The 13,206-nt window shown below is 48.3% G+C and overlaps 21 non-coding genes across 21 annotated transcripts; all 21 read right to left on the reverse strand.

The window, feature by feature from the left end:
- Positions 1 to 3,097: 3,097 nt before the first annotated feature.
- Trnat-agu (transfer RNA threonine (anticodon AGU)) lies at positions 3,098 to 3,169 on the reverse strand. Its single transcript has one exon. It is a non-coding gene; the product is annotated as a tRNA-Thr (tRNA).
- A 322-nt stretch (positions 3,170 to 3,491) lies between these two features.
- Positions 3,492 to 3,564, reverse strand: Trnak-cuu (transfer RNA lysine (anticodon CUU)). The gene has a single exon. It is a non-coding gene; the product is annotated as a tRNA-Lys (tRNA).
- A 361-nt stretch (positions 3,565 to 3,925) lies between these two features.
- On the reverse strand, positions 3,926 to 3,998 carry Trnar-ucg (transfer RNA arginine (anticodon UCG)). The gene has a single exon. It is a non-coding gene; the product is annotated as a tRNA-Arg (tRNA).
- A 539-nt stretch (positions 3,999 to 4,537) lies between these two features.
- Trnat-agu (transfer RNA threonine (anticodon AGU)) lies at positions 4,538 to 4,609 on the reverse strand. Its single transcript has one exon. It is a non-coding gene; the product is annotated as a tRNA-Thr (tRNA).
- Positions 4,610 to 4,931: 322 nt separating this feature from the next.
- On the reverse strand, positions 4,932 to 5,004 carry Trnak-cuu (transfer RNA lysine (anticodon CUU)). Its single transcript has one exon. It is a non-coding gene; the product is annotated as a tRNA-Lys (tRNA).
- A 362-nt stretch (positions 5,005 to 5,366) lies between these two features.
- Trnar-ucg (transfer RNA arginine (anticodon UCG)) lies at positions 5,367 to 5,439 on the reverse strand. Its single transcript has one exon. It is a non-coding gene; the product is annotated as a tRNA-Arg (tRNA).
- Positions 5,440 to 5,987: 548 nt separating this feature from the next.
- On the reverse strand, positions 5,988 to 6,059 carry Trnat-agu (transfer RNA threonine (anticodon AGU)). The gene has a single exon. It is a non-coding gene; the product is annotated as a tRNA-Thr (tRNA).
- A 322-nt stretch (positions 6,060 to 6,381) lies between these two features.
- Positions 6,382 to 6,454, reverse strand: Trnak-cuu (transfer RNA lysine (anticodon CUU)). Its single transcript has one exon. It is a non-coding gene; the product is annotated as a tRNA-Lys (tRNA).
- A 362-nt stretch (positions 6,455 to 6,816) lies between these two features.
- On the reverse strand, positions 6,817 to 6,889 carry Trnar-ucg (transfer RNA arginine (anticodon UCG)). The gene has a single exon. It is a non-coding gene; the product is annotated as a tRNA-Arg (tRNA).
- A 548-nt stretch (positions 6,890 to 7,437) lies between these two features.
- Positions 7,438 to 7,509, reverse strand: Trnat-agu (transfer RNA threonine (anticodon AGU)). The gene has a single exon. It is a non-coding gene; the product is annotated as a tRNA-Thr (tRNA).
- A 322-nt stretch (positions 7,510 to 7,831) lies between these two features.
- Trnak-cuu (transfer RNA lysine (anticodon CUU)) lies at positions 7,832 to 7,904 on the reverse strand. Its single transcript has one exon. It is a non-coding gene; the product is annotated as a tRNA-Lys (tRNA).
- A 362-nt stretch (positions 7,905 to 8,266) lies between these two features.
- Positions 8,267 to 8,339, reverse strand: Trnar-ucg (transfer RNA arginine (anticodon UCG)). The gene has a single exon. It is a non-coding gene; the product is annotated as a tRNA-Arg (tRNA).
- Positions 8,340 to 8,884: 545 nt separating this feature from the next.
- On the reverse strand, positions 8,885 to 8,956 carry Trnat-agu (transfer RNA threonine (anticodon AGU)). The gene has a single exon. It is a non-coding gene; the product is annotated as a tRNA-Thr (tRNA).
- Positions 8,957 to 9,278: 322 nt separating this feature from the next.
- Trnak-cuu (transfer RNA lysine (anticodon CUU)) lies at positions 9,279 to 9,351 on the reverse strand. Its single transcript has one exon. It is a non-coding gene; the product is annotated as a tRNA-Lys (tRNA).
- Positions 9,352 to 9,713: 362 nt separating this feature from the next.
- Positions 9,714 to 9,786, reverse strand: Trnar-ucg (transfer RNA arginine (anticodon UCG)). The gene has a single exon. It is a non-coding gene; the product is annotated as a tRNA-Arg (tRNA).
- Positions 9,787 to 10,331: 545 nt separating this feature from the next.
- Positions 10,332 to 10,403, reverse strand: Trnat-agu (transfer RNA threonine (anticodon AGU)). Its single transcript has one exon. It is a non-coding gene; the product is annotated as a tRNA-Thr (tRNA).
- Positions 10,404 to 10,725: 322 nt separating this feature from the next.
- On the reverse strand, positions 10,726 to 10,798 carry Trnak-cuu (transfer RNA lysine (anticodon CUU)). Its single transcript has one exon. It is a non-coding gene; the product is annotated as a tRNA-Lys (tRNA).
- A 362-nt stretch (positions 10,799 to 11,160) lies between these two features.
- Trnar-ucg (transfer RNA arginine (anticodon UCG)) lies at positions 11,161 to 11,233 on the reverse strand. Its single transcript has one exon. It is a non-coding gene; the product is annotated as a tRNA-Arg (tRNA).
- Positions 11,234 to 11,778: 545 nt separating this feature from the next.
- Trnat-agu (transfer RNA threonine (anticodon AGU)) lies at positions 11,779 to 11,850 on the reverse strand. The gene has a single exon. It is a non-coding gene; the product is annotated as a tRNA-Thr (tRNA).
- Positions 11,851 to 12,172: 322 nt separating this feature from the next.
- On the reverse strand, positions 12,173 to 12,245 carry Trnak-cuu (transfer RNA lysine (anticodon CUU)). The gene has a single exon. It is a non-coding gene; the product is annotated as a tRNA-Lys (tRNA).
- A 362-nt stretch (positions 12,246 to 12,607) lies between these two features.
- Positions 12,608 to 12,680, reverse strand: Trnar-ucg (transfer RNA arginine (anticodon UCG)). Its single transcript has one exon. It is a non-coding gene; the product is annotated as a tRNA-Arg (tRNA).
- Positions 12,681 to 13,206: the final 526 nt, after the last annotated feature.

The following is a 13,206-nucleotide window of genomic DNA, read 5'->3' on the forward strand; positions in this document are numbered from 1 at the left end:
CCTGAATTCTTTTGATCTTTGCAAAATTGCCGATAACGGTCGCGTCAAATTTATACAACTCCCGAAGACACTGAAAGTAGAATTCCATCGTCCGTTTGTGCCACAGACTTTTCTGACGGGAGTAAAACATTAAAGTTTTCCTAATTTGTGGTTTGGCGCATTTGAGCCACCACTCGACCGCGGAGTTGTAGGATCTGAATTTGCGTTCACATGCCGTCCAGGTGGACAGGAAGGCTTCTCGACATGCAGGATCATGCAAATGTGCGACGTTGAACTTCCATAACCCTCGACTCCGGTATGTTTCCTGTTTTTGCATGTTGACGGTGCAGATATAGGCAGCATGGTCGGAAAATGCAGTAGGCCATATTTCGGTGTGTAGCAGGTGCTGCGTTAAATTACGCGATATGTAAATTCTATCTAACCTACTTGCCGAATGATTGGTAACATGCGTAAAACCCACTTCCACTCCGTGCATGTACGTCCAAGTGTCAGTGAAGCGGAGTTCTTGAATGATCTGTTCTAATCCGACACACCGATTAAAGTGTGGAGTTTGATCTATTTGACGAATCACACAATTGAAATCGCCGCCAAAAATGACATCACTGTAGTTGGTCCCGAAGAGCGGAAGGATCTCGTGGCGAAAAAATTCTGCACGGTGTGGCCTATTACTGGATCCAGAAGGTGCGTAAATATTAATCAGTCTGATGTTATTGACAGTGACTGCTATCCCTCTGCCGGTCACCAGTTTGGCCTCACAATTTGCAGTGATCCCTTCTTTTAACAGTAATGCTGTTCCAAGTTCGAAACCGTGGCCAGGGTTCACGAAAGCGTTATACCCTGCTATGTGGTCTAACCTGATATCACTCACTTCCTGAAGCATGGCTATATCTATGTCGGCTGCGTATAACAAGTCTTGTAAGTTCTTCAGATTCAAATCACTGCGTATCTTATTGATATTGAGAGTCAGGATCTTGTAGGCCTGCAAGGTGGTCATAGATGTTTGGTACGAAAGGAGCAAACGAGAGGATGCGTCATACAGCCTTCAATTGGAGGCGCTGACCGTGTCGGTCGTTTGAGTAACCATGGCCACGTGGACTTTGTGTCCATCAACCGCTGATACGGGGGGCAAGGAGCCGGTCGAGGGTGTGGAATCCTCCTGCATCTCTACATCAGCTTCGTTCGTTTCAAACTCGTCCGCCCAGTTGGGAGAGCAAAGGGTGCCTACTGGCTCAGAAACTGGTGGATTCGTATTCTGTGGCTCAGTTTGCTGAGTTGGCGTCTCATCTGGTCCGCTGTCGTACATCGTGGGAGTCTCCGACATGGTGTCGTCTGATCGTGTTGTGTCCCGCGACCGCGAAGGCGAGGCGGCAGCGTCTGCGGGCCCTTCTTTTAAATTCTGGCCGATTAATTTAGCCTTTCCCCGCAAGCCCGGTGCTGTATCTTCCGCACCTTGGTGGGCCATCCTCCGTTTTTTATTTTTCTTCGGAGACCGATTACCACGTATTACTGTGTCGGAGTTGGGCATCGTGTCAGCGACTCGTTCAGACATGGGAGCAGGAGCCATGGACACATCCACCAACTCAGCACCCCGTACGGGCTGGTCCACCGCCGTATCACTGGACCTGTTAGTGTCATGGGTTTCAGAAGCAGCCATCTCGGACGCGACTGGCGTGTCCGGAGACGTCACATTAACGACGGGACTGGGTCCGGCAGGTTTATCGCGAATCGGTTGTATTGACGGCTCACCGCGGGCAACCGACACTTACGATGGCTGTAATGGTGACATCGCGGGTGGGCTAACACTCTCTCCGGTTGGCAGTTGAACTACATGACGCTGTAAACATTCCGCACGAACATGTCCCGTCGAGTTACATCTGGCACATGTCCTAGGTTGGCCATCATACATTACGACGGCACGGTACCCACAAACCGTGACGTACGACGGAATATGTCGCTGCAAGTCAACTTTAAGCTGCCTGACGCCATTCAGTACCGGATACTTATGCGCCGGAGACCAACGTTCTGCAAAGTTGCTCAAAACTTTGCCATACGGCGATATCGCAACGTTTATCTGTTCTGCTGGGACCTCAAACGGTAGCTCAAAAATGCGAATTGTTCGAAGGCCAAGCCCGGCGTGGGAAACAGTAACCACACCCACATTGCCATCACTATGCTTAAACTTCAAACCGGAACTATAGGAGTCAACTAGTTTGTCACAAAACTCGGCATCTCTCATCTTGATATAAACGATGCTAGACAGAATCGACAAATGTATACCGATTATCTCATCAAGGCCAATTTTCATCACTTCTTCGAGGAAATCCTCGATTTCGAAGGATGTCGGTCGGGCAAACGTGTTATCGAACGTTAACTTCAAGGTGTCTTTCCTCATAGTATGTGCCATCACTGAATTATCAACGTCATTCCACAAACGCAAGAATAACCGCTGCTAGCGAGCGACTTACCCCGCAGAAGTAAACAAGCCAGCCGCAGCGCGAAGCACAGACAACCGCACGCCACGGCCGCTGCAGGCAGACTGTCCATTAGGCCACACGGTCACTGGCGCAATGTGCTTCCCCACACACACCTCATTTTCGCCATTTGTACGCTTGCCGGAATGAATTTCCCATCTTTGACGCAATTCTCCAATTTCAGTACTAAAAATGCGAAGCTACTTCTTGCTGTGTCCCATCGCAAGTTACATTCAAGCCCTTATGACGCTGATCAAGCAAGAGGTTGCAAATCAGCTTCAATCGCTTACTGCCATCTCAGTCGGTTGCAGAGGGTACGTCACCCTATGTCATACAATGGTGACTTGCCGCTATTACCAAAGCGGGGGCGGCGCCGCCGACGACGACGACAACCGCGAGGGTCTCTACCAGGGGTAGAAAATACATCACAAGAACTAAGTATTTCACGTCGGCATTCTCCAGAGACTGCCAAAAGCAGCAGTTTCTGGTGCCTACTTTAATAGCAGCATTCGCACTATTCATTTGCGAGAGCATTTCTTAAATACCGCACCCATTCATAATTCTTTTTATTCTTGACCGCTTTTTTCGAAAGGGCAAAGGTAGAAGGGGCTGTTACAAAATTCATTTGCCTCCTGTGAGGATCGAACTCACGACCTCTGGTTTACTAGACCAGCGCTCTGCCACTGAGCTAAGGAGGCGGCGCCCAGCGCACTTTTCTGGTACTTTATTCTTATGGACTAGTGAATCGGAGCCCTTCAGCTGGAAACGCACCGCATTAGCGACCATTATTTGTATTTAGTTAGCACAGCTGCTGCTTTCCTACACATCTCACACGATATCGATGTACACCTAAAATTCCAAAACAACACATTTATTTCATTTCAGAGTTACTTTCAGTTTCAAAAACCATTCCTCTGATATTAATACGAAGCTAGGCATCGTCTTAACCCGTTACGTTCATTACGCAAGGCTCACGAGAGGGGCGCAGGTTGCATCCGCGTAGACACAAAATTTTGCGCCCGCCCAGCGTGGGGCTCGAACCCACGACCCTGAGATTAAGAGTCTCATGCTCGACCGACTGAGCTAGCCGGGCCCCACACAACGTGTTACGAGCCATACAGTACTTATGGGACCTGCGACCATCTATGGAAGGTCCTTTTCACTACAGCTTATTTCCTGCTGCCACAAATGAGCTACAATCCTATTCAATGAACAATTGTAACAGATGCCTGTGGCGTAGCTCTTGGGTCCTGAATCAGACGCAGTAGTTCCAACAAAAACTCTCCTGATCGGCAGTTTGCCGAAAATTTCGCTACAGAACCCCCTGTCTTGCTTGTGCTTCAGGTAGACGCCGGTTTGCAGCCAGGAAGCGGACAGCAGCAACTTTCAACTAGTTTTATAGTACTCAAACAACACAGTGAAACAGCATGCATCTTTTGCAGAACTGGAAAAGTCGACCGTGACAGGATTCGAACCTGCAATCTTCGGATCCGAAGTCCGACGCCTTATCCATTAGGCCAGACGGTCACTGGCGCAATGTGCTTCCCCACACACACCTCATTTTCGCCATTTGTACGCTTGCCGGAATGAATTTCCCATCTTTGACGCAATTCTCCAATTTCAGTACTAAAAATGCGAAGCTACTTCTTGCTGTGTCCCATCGCAAGTTACATTCAAGCCCTTATGACGCTGATCAAGCAAGAGGTTGCAAATCAGCTTCAATCGCTTACTGCCATCTCAGTCGGTTGCAGAGGGTACGTCACCCTATGTCATACAATGGCGACTTGCCGCTATTACCAAAGCGGGGGCGGCGCCGCCGACGACGACGCCAACCGCGAGGGTCTCTACCAGGGGTAGAAAATACATCACAAGAACTAAGTATTTCACGTCGGCATTCTCCAGAGACTGCCAAAAGCAGCAGTTTCTGGTGCCTACTTTAATAGCAGCATTCGCACTATTCATTTGCGAGAGCATTTCTTAAATACCGCACCCATTCATAATTCTTTTTATTCTTGACCGCTTTTTTCGAAAGGGCAAAGGTAGAAGGGGCTGTTACAAAATTCATTTGCCTCCTGTGAGGATCGAACTCACGACCTCTGGTTTACTAGACCAGCGCTCTGCCACTTAGCTAAGGAGGCGCCGCCTAGCTCACTTTTCTGGTACTTTATTCTTATGGACTAGTGAATCGGAGCCCTTCAGCTGGAAACGCACCGCATTAGCGACCATTATTTGTATTTAGTTAGCACAGCTGCTGCTTTCCTACACATCTCACACGATATCGATGTACACCTAAAATTCCAAAACAACACATTTATTTCATTTCAGAGTTACTTTCAGTTTCAAAAACCATTCCTCTGATATTAATACGAAGCTAGGCATCGTCTTAACCCGTTACGTTCATTACGCAAGGCTCACGAGAGGGGCGCAGGTTGCATCCGCGTAGACACAAAATTTTGCGCCCGCCCAGCGTGGGGCTCGAACCCACGACCCTGAGATTAAGAGTCTCAGGCCCGACCGACTGAGCTAGCCGGGCCCCACACAACGTGTTACGAGCCATACAGTACTTATGGGACCTGCGACCATCTATGGAAGGTCCTTTTCACTACAGCTTATTTCCTGCTGCCACAAATGAGCTACAATCCTATTCAATGAACAATTGTAACAGATGCCTGTGGCGTAGCTCTTGGGTCCTGAATCAGACGCAGTAGTTCCAACAAAAACTCTCCTGATCGGCACTTTGCCGAAAATTTCGCTACAGAACCCCCTGTCTTGCTTGTGCTTCAGGTAGACGCCGGTTTGCAGCCAGGAAGCGGACAGCAGCAACTTTCAACTAGTTTTGTAGTACTCAAACAACACAGTGAAACAGCATGCATCTTTTGCAGAACTGGAAAAAGTCGACCGTGACAGGATTCGAACCTGCAATCTTCGGATCCGAAGTCCGACGCCTTATCCATTAGGCCACACGGTCACTGGCGCAATGTGCTTCCCCACACACACCTCATTTTCGCCATTTGTACGCTTGCCGGAATGAATTTCCCATCTTTGACGCAATTCTCCAATTTCAGTACTAAAAATGCCAAGCTACTTCTTGCTGTGTCCCATCGCAAGTTACATTCAAGCCCTTATGACGCTGATCAAGCAAGAGGTTGCAAATCAGCTTCAATCGCTTACTGCCATCTCAGTCGGTTGCAGAGGGTACGTCACCCTATGTCATACAATGGCGACTTGCCGCTATTACCAAAGCGGCGGCGGCGCGGCCGCCGCCGACGACGACGACGACAACCGCGAGGGTTTCTACCAGGGGTAGAAAATACATCACAAGAACTAAGTATTTCACGTCGGCATTCTCCAGAGACTGCCAAAAGCAGCAGTTTCTGGTGCCTACTTTAATAGCAGCATTCGCACTATTCATTTGCGAGAGCATTTCTTAAATACCGCACCCATTCATAATTCTTTTTATTCTTGACCGCTTTTTTCGAAAGGGCAAAGGTAGAAGGGGCTGTTACAAAATTCATTTGCCTCCTGTGAGGATCGAACTCACGACCTCTGGTTTACTAGACCAGCGCTCTGCCACTGAGCTAAGGAGGCGCCGCCTAGCGCACTTTTCTGGTACTTTATTCTTATGGACTGGTGAATCGGAGCCCTTCAGCTGGAAACGCACCGCATTAGCGACCATTATTTGTATTTAGTTAGCACAGCTGCTGCTTTCCTACACATCTCCCACGATATCGATGTACACCTAAAATTCCAAAACAACACATTTATTTCATTTCAGAGTTACTTTCAGTTTCAAAAACCATTCCTCTGATATTAATACGAAGCTAGGCATCGTCTTAACCCGTTACGTTCATTACGCAAGGCTCACGAGAGGGGCGCAGGTTGCATCCGCGTAGACACAAAATTTTGCGCCCGCCCAGCGTGGGGCTCGAACCCACGACCCTGAGATTAAGAGTCTCATGCTCGACCGACTGAGCTAGCCGGGCCCCACACAACGTGTTACGAGCCATACAGTACTTATGGGACCTGCGACCATCTATGGAAGGTCCTTTTCACTACAGCTTATTTCCTGCTGCCACAAATGAGCTACAATCCTATTCAATGAACAATTGTAACAGATGCCTGTGGCGTAGCTCTTGGGTCCTGAATCAGACGCAGTAGTTCCAACAAAAACTCTCCTGATCGGCACTTTGCCGAAAATTTCGCTACAGAACCCCCTGTCTTGCTTGCGCTTCAGGTAGACGCCGGTTTGCAGCCAGGAAGCGGACAGCAGCAACTTTCAACTAGTTTTGTAGTACTCAAACAACACAGTGAAACAGCATGCATCTTTTGCAGAACTGGAAAAAGTCGACCGTGACAGGATTCGAACCTGCAATCTTCGGATCCGAAGTCCGACGCCTTATCCATTAGGCCACACGGTCACTGGCGCAATGTGCTTCCCCACACACACCTCATTTTCGCCATTTGTACGCTTGCCGGAATGAATTTCCCATCTTTGACGCAATTCTCCAATTTCAGTACTAAAAATGCGAAGCTACTTCTTGCTGTGTCCCATCGCAAGTTACATTCAAGCCCTTATGACGCTGATCAAGCAAGAGGTTGCAAATCAGCTTCAATCGCTAACTGCCATCTCAGTCGGTTGCAGAGGGTACGTCACCCTATGTCATACAATGGCGACTTGCCGCTATTACCAAAGCGGCGGCGGCGCCGACGACGACGACGACGACGACGACAACCTCGAGGGTCTCTACCAGGGGTAGAAAATACATCACAAGGACTAAGTATTTCACGTCGGCATTCTCCAGAGACTGCCAAAAGCAGCAGTTTCTGGTGCCTACTTTAATAGCAGCATTCGCACTATTCATTTGCGAGAGCATTTCTTAAATACCGCACCCATTCATAATTCTTTTTATTCTTGACCGCTTTTTTCGAAAGGGCAAAGGTAGAAGGGGCTGTTACAAAATTCATTTGCCTCCTGTGAGGATCGAACTCACAACCTCTGGTTTACTAGACCAGCGCTCTGCCACTGAGCTAAGGAGGCGCCGCCTAGCGCACTTTTCTGGTACTTTATTCTTATGGACTAGTGAATCGGAGCCCTTCAGCTGGAAACGCACCGCATTAGCGACCATTATTTGTATTTAGTTAGCACAGCTGCTGCTTTCCTACACATCTCACACGATATCGATGTACACCTAAAATTCCAAAACAACACATTTATTTCATTTCAGAGTTACTTTCAGTTTCAAAAACCATTCCTCTGATATTAATACGAAGCTAGGCATCGTCTTAACCCGTTACGTTCATTACGCAAGGCTCACGAGAGGGGCGCAGGTTGCATCCGCGTAGACACAAAATTTTGCGCCCGCACAGCGTGGGGCTCGAACCCACGACCCTGAGATTAAGAGTCTCATGCTCGACCGACTGAGCTAGCCGGGCCCCACACAACGTGTTACGAGCCATACAGTACTTATGGGACCTGCGACCATCTATGGAAGGTCCTTTTCACTACAGCTTATTTCCTGCTGCCACAAATGAGCTACAATCCTATTCAATGAACAATTGTAACAGATGCCTGTGGCGTAGCTCTTGGGTCCTGAATCAGACGCAGTAGTTCCAACAAAAACTCTCCTGATCGGCACTTTGCCGAAAATTTCGCTACAGAACCCCCTGTCTTGCTTGTGCTTCAGGTAGACGCCGGTTTGCAGCCAGGAAGCGGACAGCAGCAACTTTCAACTAGTTTTGTAGTACTCAAACAACACAGTGAAACAGCATGCATCTTTTGCAGAACTGGAAAAAGTCGACCGTGACAGGATTCGAACCTGCAATCTTCGGATCCGAAGTCCGACGCCTTATCCATTAGGCCACACGGTCACTGGCGCAATGTGCTTCCCCACACACACCTCATTTTCGCCATTTGTACGCTTGCCGGAATGAATTTCCCATCTTTGACGCAATTCTCCAATTTCAGTACTAAAAATGCGAAGCTACTTCTTGCTGTGTCCCATCGCAAGTTACATTCAAGCCCTTATGACGCTGATCAAGCAAGAGGTTGCAAATCAGCTTCAATCGCTAACTGCCATCTCAGTCGGTTGCAGAGGGTACGTCACCCTACGTCATACAATGGCGACTTGCCGCTATTACCAAAGCGGCGGCGGCGCGGCCGCCGCCGACGACGACGACAACCGCGAGGGTCTCTACCAGGGGTAGAAAATACATCACAAGAACTAAGTATTTCACGTCGGCATTCTCCAGAGACTGCCAAAAGCAGCAGTTTCTGGTGCCTACTTTAATAGCAGCATTCGCACTATTCATTTGCGAGAGCATTTCTTAAATACCGCACCCATTCATAATTCTTTTTATTCTTGACCGCTTTTTTCGAAAGGGCAAAGGTAGAAGGGGCTGTTACAAAATTCATTTGCCTCCTGTGAGGATCGAACTCACGACCTCTGGTTTACTAGACCAGCGCTCTGCCACTGAGCTAAGGAGGCGCCGCCTAGCGCACTTTTCTGGTACTTTATTCTTATGGACTAGTGAATCGGAGCCCTTCAGCTGGAAACGCACCGCATTAGCGACCATTATTTGTATTTAGTTAGCACAGCTGCTGCTTTCCTACACATCTCACCCGATATCGATGTACACCTAAAATTCCAAAACAACACATTTATTTCATTTCAGAGTTACTTTCAGTTTCGAAAACCATTCCTCTGATATTAATACGAAGCTAGGCATCGTCTTAACCCGTTACGTTCATTACGCAAGGCTCACGAGAGGGGCGCAGGTTGCATCCGCGTAGACACAAAATTTTGCGCCCGCCCAGCGTGGGGCTCGAACCCACGACCCTGAGATTAAGAGTCTCATGCTCGACCGACTGAGCTAGCCGGGCCCCAAACAACGTGATACGAGCCATACAGTACTTATGGGACCTGCGACCATCTATGGAAGGTCCTTTTCACTACAGCTTATTTCCTGCTGCCACAAATGAGCTACAATCCTATTCAATGAACAATTGTAACAGATGCCTGTGGCGTAGCTCTTGGGTCCTGAATCAGACGCAGTAGTTCCAACAAAAACTCTCCTGATCGGCACTTTGCCGAAAATTTCGCTACAGAACCCCCTGTCTTGCTTGTGCTTCAGGTAGACGCCGGTTTGCAGCCAGGAAGCGGACAGCAGCAACTTTCAACTAGTTTTGTAGTACTCAAACAACACAGTGAAACAGCATGCATCTTTTGCAGAACTGGAAAAAGTCGACCGTGACAGGATTCGAACCTGCAATCTTCGGATCCGAAGTCCGACGCCTTATCCATTAGGCCACACGGTCACTGGCGCAATGTGCTTCCCCACACACACCTCATTTTCGCCATTTGTACGCTTGCCGGAATGAATTTCCCATCTTTGACGCAATTCTCCAATTTCAGTACTAAAAATGCGAAGCTACTTCTTGCTGTGTCCCATCGCAAGTTACATTCAAGCCCTTATGACGCTGATCAAGCAAGAGGTTGCAAATCAGCTTCAATCGCTAACTGCCATCTCAGTCGGTTGCAGAGGGTACGTCACCCTATGTCATACAATGGCGACTTGCCGCTATTACCAAAGCGGCGGCGGCGCCGACGACGACGACGACGACGACAACCTCGAGGGTCTCTACCAGGGGTAGAAAATACATCACAAGGACTAAGTATTTCACGTCGGCATTCTCCAGAGACTGCCAAAAGCAGCAGTTTCTGGTGCCTACTTTAATAGCAGCATTCGCACTATTCATTTGCGACAGCATTTCTTAAATACCGCACCCATTCATAATTCTTTTTATTCTTGACCGCTTTTTTCGAAAGGGCAAAGGTAGAAGGGGCTGTTACAAAATTCATTTGCCTCCTGTGAGGATCGAACTCACAACCTCTTGTTTACTAGACCAGCGCTCTGCCACTGAGCTAAGGAGGCGCCGCCTAGCGCACTTTTCTGGTACTTTATTCTTATGGACTAGTGAATCGGAGCCCTTCAGCTGGAAACGCACCGCATTAGCGACCATTATTTGTATTTAGTTAGCACAGCTGCTGCTTTCCTACACATCTCACACGATATCGATGTACACCTAAAATTCCAAAACAACACATTTATTTCATTTCAGAGTTACTTTCAGTTTCAAAAACCATTCCTCTGATATTAATACGAAGCTAGGCATCGTCTTAACCCGTTACGTTCATTACGCAAGGCTCACGAGAGGGGCGCAGGTTGCATCCGCGTAGACACAAAATTTTGCGCCCGCACAGCGTGGGGCTCGAACCCACGACCCTGAGATTAAGAGTCTCATGCTCGACCGACTGAGCTAGCCGGGCCCCACACAACGTGTTACGAGCCATACAGTACTTATGGGACCAGCGACCATCTATGGAAGGTCCTTTTCACTACAGCTTATTTCCTGCTGCCACAAATGAGCTACAATCCTATTCAATGAACAATTGTAACAGATGCCTGTGGCGTAGCTCTTGGGTCCTGAATCAGACGCAGTAGTTCCAACAAAAACTCTCCTGATCGGCACTTTGCCGAAAATTTCGCTACAGAACCCCCTGTCTTGCTTGTGCTTCAGGTAGACGCCGGTTTGCAGCCAGGAAGCGGACAGCAGCAACTTTCAACTAGTTTTGTAGTACTCAAACAACACAGTGAAACAGCATGCATCTTTTGCAGAACTGGAAAAAGTCGACCGTGACAGGATTCGAACCTGCAATCTTCGGATCCGAAGTCCGACGCCTTATCCATTAGGCCACACGGTCACTGGCGCAATGTGCTTCCCCACACACACCTCATTTTCGCCATTTGTACGCTTGCCGGAATGAATTTCCCATCTTTGACGCAATTCTCCAATTTCAGTACTAAAAATGCGAAGCTACTTCTTGCTGTGTCCCATCGCAAGTTACATTCAAGCCCTTATGACGCTGATCAAGCAAGAGGTTGCAAATCAGCTTCAATCGCTAACTGCCATCTCAGTCGGTTGCAGAGGGTACGTCACCCTACGTCATACAATGGCGACTTGCCGCTATTACCAAAGCGGCGGCGGCGCGGCCGCCGCCGACGACGACGACAACCGCGAGGGTCTCTACCAGGGGTAGAAAATACATCACAAGAACTAAGTATTTCACGTCGGCATTCTCCAGAGACTGCCAAAAGCAGCAGTTTCTGGTGCCTACTTTAATAGCAGCATTCGCACTATTCATTTGCGAGAGCATTTCTTAAATACCGCACCCATTCATAATTCTTTTTATTCTTGACTGCTTTTTTCGAAAGGGCAAAGGTAGAAGGGGCTGTTACAAAATTCATTTGCCTCCTGTGAGGATCGAACTCACAACCTCTGGTTTACTAGACCAGCGCTCTGCCACTGAGCTAAGGAGGCGCCGCCTAGCGCACTTTTCTGGTACTTTATTCTTATGGACTAGTGAATCGGAGCCCTTCAGCTGGAAACGCACCGCATTAGCGACCATTATTTGTATTTAGATAGCACAGCTGCTGCTTTCCTACACATCTCACACGATATCGATGTACACCTAAAATTCCAAAACAACACATTTATTTCATTTCAGAGTTACTTTCAGTTTCGAAAACCATTCCTCTGATATTAATACGAAGCTAGGCATCGTCTTAACCCGTTACGTTCATTACGCAAGGCTCACGAGAGGGGCGCAGGTTGCATCCGCGTAGACACAAAATTTTGCGCCCGCCCAGCTTGGGGCTCGAACCCACGACCCTGAGATTAAGAGTCTCATGCTCGACCGACTGAGCTAGCCGGGCCCCAAACAACGTGATACGAGCCATACAGTACTTATGGGACCTGCGACCATCTATGGAAGGTCCTTTTCACTACAGCTTATTTCCTGCTGCCACAAATGAGCTACAATCCTATTCAATGAACAATTGTAACAGATGCCTGTGGCGTAGCTCTTGGGTCCTGAATCAGACGCAGTAGTTCCAACAAAAACTCTCCTGATCGGCACTTTGCCGAAAATTTCGCTACAGAACCCCCTGTCTTGCTTGTGCTTCAGGTAGACGCCGGTTTGCAGCCAGGAAGCGGACAGCAGCAACTTTCAACTAGTTTTGTAGTACTCAAACAACACAGTGAAACAGCATGCATCTTTTGCAGAACTGGAAAAAGTCGACCGTGACAGGATTCGAACCTGCAATCTTCGGATCCGAAGTCCGACGCCTTATCCATTAGGCCACACGGTCACTGGCGCAATGTGCTTCCCCACACACACCTCATTTTCGCCATTTGTACGCTTGCCGGAATGAATTTCCCATCTTTGACGCAATTCTCCAATTTCAGTACTAAAAATGCGAAGCTACTTCTTGCTGTGTCCCATCGCAAGTTACATTCAAGCCCTTATGACGCTGATCAAGCAAGAGGTTGCAAATCAGCTTCAATCGCTAACTGCCATCTCAGTCGGTTGCAGAGGGTACGTCACCCTACGTCATACAATGGCGACTTGCCGCTATTACCAAAGCGGCGGCGGCGCGGCCGCCGCCGACGACGACGACAACCGCGAGGGTCTCTACCAGGGGTAGAAAATACATCACAAGAACTAAGTATTTCACGTCGGCATTCTCCAGAGACTGCCAAAAGCAGCAGTTTTTTTTTTTTTTTTTTACTTTATTGTTATTTTAAAACCTGTACAATTCAGGTAGGCTGGCAGCGGCACACTACGCCGCTCTTCAGCCATAGCGGTTTACAAGAGTATAAATCATGGTGAATGAA

The sequence above is a fragment of the Schistocerca serialis genome, chromosome 7 (genome assembly GCF_023864345.2).
Source record: "Schistocerca serialis cubense isolate TAMUIC-IGC-003099 chromosome 7, iqSchSeri2.2, whole genome shotgun sequence".
In the NCBI taxonomy this organism is placed as follows: Eukaryota; Metazoa; Arthropoda; class Insecta; order Orthoptera; family Acrididae; genus Schistocerca; species Schistocerca serialis.